We start from the raw sequence: 5,173 nt of genomic DNA on the forward strand, positions 1-5,173 counted from the left end.
TTAAAATTCCAAATGTTTCAACAATAGAAGATTGTTAAGAACTAGACAATTATTTTTCAGCACCCATTGATTAATGACTTAGTCTATGACACACAGAGAAAGTGTAGAACAAAGGAGTGCATTATAATAATGCACAGGCATTAAACCATCTTCATTAATAGGGTCTTCTTGGATCCTGCTTAGCATAAAACAAAATATGCCATAAAGAAAGTGAAGCATTAGCTTTAAATATCTCTTTAAACTTGCTTGATAAAAATAAAGCCTATGTTGTGCCTGTAATCTTAAAAATATTTTGTTTTCTGGGATTCATACATCCTCCAAACTGGGTGAACTGCAGTAGGATTTCTGAGCTATGATTTTAGTTCAGTTCTTATAGGCCACATTCTCCATATTTCATATTTTACATTAGGGCTTTGCATTAAAATTTGACTGTGTCATCCTTTTCCCTAGTCTCTGCAACAGCACAGTTTAAGGTGCTGTTCAGCATTAATAGCAGCAGCGAAATCTGAATATTTTAAATTAGTTAACCTATTGAGATTTAGTAATACAGAAGTGTTAAATGCTCCTGGTGAATATAAGAAAAAAAGAAAGAACATAGTGAAAGTACAGCTTTAACTATAAAAGAGTCATCTTTCTTAAAGCCCTGTTTCAATTGACACAATCCTATAACTGCTTTCATGTTTTAATCCATGAGATATTTTGGCTCCTCCTTTTATAAATACGTTTTTAACTCTGGCACCATTCATCTTCCCACTGATATTATCAAGGTTGATACTTGTAAAGCACATACCCTTACATTTGCAAAACTGGGACCTTAGGTATGTTCAATGTGTTGGTTTTTTTTTTTTTACAGCTATTTGTACTTCTGTCTTGTTTGTTTTTTGTTTGTTTTCCACTTATAAAGTTCATTTCAATTATAATATTTTTCCCCAGTACTACATCATATATAACTCAAAGAACAAAGCTAAAATGCAAACTAGGTATAGACCATGTTCGTAGTACTTGGGATGGACAGAAGAAGATGGATTATAGAGAGGTTGTTTGAGCTAAGTGAATAATTCACAGTGAATAATTAATTTGACAAACTTAGCCTCTTTGTACATACAGACCAGATAACTGTCTCTTCTCATTCATTCATTATTCAGATTTATTCAGTAAGTACCATTTGAATAGAGCACAGCACAGAGCAGCTAAGGCATCTCCAAAAGTATGAATTAAAAACTATCCCTGGATTCATATTTCATTTAACTCCTCTGCAAATTGAGACCTCCTCATTTGGGCCAAGCAGAGAGTCAGAAGAGTTGCTGTGGTGTAGGCCAAAAGCCAAAAGCCATCCAGCCCAGACTGACACCTAGAAAGCTGCGTTTATCTCCAAATACTTGAGGAGAGGGTAGTAGAGAAGACAAGACTTTCCTGCTTCCCACTTCACCAGAGAATTGCTGTACAGGCTGAAGATGCAGTTCCCTCTGGCTGCTTTAGAGAGCGGTGAGCTGACACAAGGACGTGGGTTTGTTTCCAGTATGTTATTAGAGTAAGGTAAAAGGGACATTCTTCAGTTAAGTTTGTAATGAACTGACAGGCCTGAAGAAACTTTTGTTCTTATTCACTTGCCTAAGAAACCTCCACCAGAAATTTTTTTTCTGATTTGAATTCCATTTGGTGTAATGTTATATACTGTATACTATATCTAATAATGGTAATTACTGCTGGTTTTCTTTTCTACCCAGATGTAACAATGCTTTGATGAACTGTTTTTCACTTTAATTGCATTAATTTAAATATGTGTATCTGCTAAAATATTTACAGACCGTTTATCTGGCAAGGACATACATGGTTCAATAAACACAAATCACACTGCAGTTTGTACATATTTTATAACATTAATTTGTTGGTCAATGTTTAACAGCTTAACACTAGAACCATTTCATCATGTATTCTATTAGTTTATCAGTGAACAGTAATGTTCTATCTTCTAAATGGTAAACTGTAAAAAAGAACGAATAATCCTCCCCATCTGTATTAGCATGAGACTGATGAAAAATAAAATTAATTATAATTAAAATAATTATTGATAAAACAAAGCAATAATTATTTTGAACTTGCATACAAAAGAAGAAGTTTTCTTTTGCAAAACATTAAAAAACCATTATTTTATACTATCAGAGATGTAACAATTAAATCCATTTCAGGAGAAGTCCAGTGTCATTTGTTCTGCTTTTACATCAACTATTTTGATGAAAAAGAAAGCTAAAAGCAATTATTTAACTTTTTTTCCAGCTTCTAGGCTTCACTTTGTTTTCTTCATTTTTCGTCAGGTCAGTGACAAACTCTTAAGCACTGACATAACTTCGCTTTTCTGTGTGCCCCCTTCATGTCCCACGTAGTCTCTTACTGAAGCAAAGTAGGGCAGACCTATACCATGATCAGATAACAGAAGAAAGCTTCCGATATTTCTTTTGTCTCTCAAAATTGCTCACAACAAAATGGGGCTGGATGATTTTCAGGATTTTAAGTAGTCACTTTAAATAGTCCTGCTTAGGTCATCATTAGACTTTGGGTTCTTCGTTCGATCAGCTCCGGACCCCAGCTGTGTTTTCAGTGCCAGTGCATACTAGAATTAAAGGATTTGAAGGGCATTTTCCTAGATGCTGGGTCAGGGCTGTTGCTGCTGTAAGATATCCTGAGCCTTGTGGCAAGCCGAAGTTTGCCTGCACCGCAGCATGGCCTTGTGACTATCGCAACGAACACGGGATCAGGATTTTGTTTTAAGAGTGAATGCCACCCAAGGCTCATGGGTAACTTCAGTGCTTGATTTCTGACACACCTACAATTTCATTGCTCTCATCACACAAATTAGTTCTGATGTTAGAATTTTCTTTCATGTGTTTCTTCCTGAATCACCAACTGAAATCTATTTCTTCAGTGACACTTAGAAGGAGCTTAGAGGAAACATTTTCCTCCACATAACAGGAGATGGTTTTAAGAATTGACCAAAGCTATTTAGCTTAACCACACTACTAGTGTCATAATTTGCACAGAAAGAGACCGCCAGCAAGACATATGCGTAGTCGTGCCTTATTTAAATCTTCCTCAACTTCAGCTTCTTGTTTTGTTTACTTCAGAAGAAAGATGAAGCTTTGGTACAGCTTTTACTCTATTTGAACTGTTTTGCTGTGATGTTTTTGCATTGTACGTGTATTTCAGTAATTTATTTGGACAGAAAATAATTTAAGTGATTTCACATATATTCCTTGGGCAGGAGAAATGAAGCTACAAATGCTTTTGTGAGGTTGAAATTCTTGTATTTGTTTGCAAGATATTAGATGTTGCTTGAAATATAGAGCAGACTCTTGCACATCAGCATCTTTGCTGTCCTTCTGCTGGTCTGTAACCACTTCTATCCTCCATGTCTTATATTTCTTCTTTGTTTTATTTTAAAGGCATTACAAAGGTGTTAATATGAATATAATAACCATGAAAAATGATATAATGGCTGCTTTGAAGAATGAAACCCACTCTCTGCAGGTGGAGTGCCTTCTACACATAAGCCATAGGAGCTTACAGGGAGCATTTAACTTTACCTTCAGGAGCCCAGATGTAATCAGAATGAGGTATAATCTACATGCTCAGCTTTTTTTGTGCCTTCCTTCCGTACTGTCATCTGCTGGAAGAAAAACAATTCTTTTATCCTGAACGGTAACATTTGACTGCTCTTTGCAACATTAATGTTTATACAAGAAGGGTGATTGAACAATAAGAGATACAGCAAGAGCTGATGCTGTAATATTGAGGCCTGGGAATTTCATAAACTCATCCTTCTTTAAGATTAGGGTTAGATATTTTTCTTTCATTAAGATACTTTAATTGCTTCTCTTTTTAAGCACTTCCAATCATAATTTATTTTAATTCATACAGCCTGTTACTGAACACTGCTGACCCCTTTCTCATTCAGCAGATTCTTCCCTTCCTTGGAGTAGTTGCAGAGGACTGCATGCTGAAGCACCTGTTTTACAAAGAAAGAAAACATCCATTATTGATTTGGTCCTCTCAGCCAACCTACATATCTGTGTGATTTCATTCATGGATGTAGAGATCAGATCATTTTTACTGGATGCTCATTTTCAGAAGGTAACTACAGTGCCCAGTAAACGTGGGTCCTGATTTGTAGTGGTCTCTGTGGCAACAGAACTAATTCCTGACTCTCAGCTTGCCATGCGAGTTTTATTCATCATAGATGCATAAATGTTCACAGTAGGAAAAAAATGATCTGCTCTGACTTTAAATTTCTGACATCTAGCTTAATTCTTGATGCCTTCTAATTTGCTCACCGACGTCTCTTTTTATCCTGAATAGCACTCAAATTTACAGTCTAGTATCAGTTCTTGAATCCATTCCTAATTTAGACCATAACTCCATTGCATGTCTTCGTTCATAAAAACCATCCATTTTTTTTCAGTATTCCCTATATCTCTCTCTTCACTTCAGTAGCTTTACTGTAGACTTTTTACCCTTTTGTCCACATCTTTTCTGAATGTGCAATGCACAAAACCACACACAGTACCTGAGGACTTAGCAGTGCTAAGTAGGTCAGAAAGGCTGCTTTCTGAGCCCAGTAGATGGTACTCCTGTTTAGGTAGTTCAATAAAATATTTGCTAGTTTTGCAGCAGAGTGATGTTGCTGACAAACACAAGCTGATTGAGCCAAAATACTGTAAATACACTACAGAAAATGATACTATAGTAGGCAAAAGAGATGACCTAGACAAGCTCATTGATATTCTTCATATTTTTCCTCTGTATTATGAATATATATTAATATATATGTGAACTATAACTATATTCTGGTTTATATCTAATCCTATTCATATTGAAGTTTTGCAATAAACCCTTATTGACTTCAGCATCAATGGGAATTGGTTTGCTATTTCTGTTGATGATGTAGAGGCATTTAGTCATACTTTTCATTTTACAGTGTATTTGCAATGAACCATAGATACATCCATATAAGATGTTAAGAAGGCATCAAACTCATTGCTTTCATTGTCACAAATATAAGTCATTGCTCTTTCAACTAAGCAGAATGCTGTTACTAGAAATTAGCAGTGTAAAGAAGGCCACGCACCACAGGGAGATGCAATCATGGGCTTCACAGGTATTTATCTTGGAATACTTA

The 5,173-nt window shown here is 35.6% G+C and overlaps 1 long non-coding RNA gene across 1 annotated transcript; it reads left to right on the forward strand.

Annotated features, from left to right (window-relative positions):
- The first annotated feature begins 1,272 nt into the window (after window positions 1–1,272).
- Window positions 1,273–4,119, forward strand: LOC139827452 (uncharacterized). The gene is made up of 3 exons (XR_011737993.1): window positions 1,273–1,485; window positions 3,441–3,611; window positions 3,953–4,119. It is a non-coding gene; the product is annotated as an uncharacterized lncRNA (long non-coding RNA).
- Window positions 4,120–5,173: the final 1,054 nt, after the last annotated feature.

The sequence above is a fragment of the Patagioenas fasciata genome, chromosome 2 (assembly GCF_037038585.1).
Source record: "Patagioenas fasciata isolate bPatFas1 chromosome 2, bPatFas1.hap1, whole genome shotgun sequence".
NCBI classification, from domain to species: Eukaryota; Metazoa; Chordata; class Aves; order Columbiformes; family Columbidae; genus Patagioenas; species Patagioenas fasciata.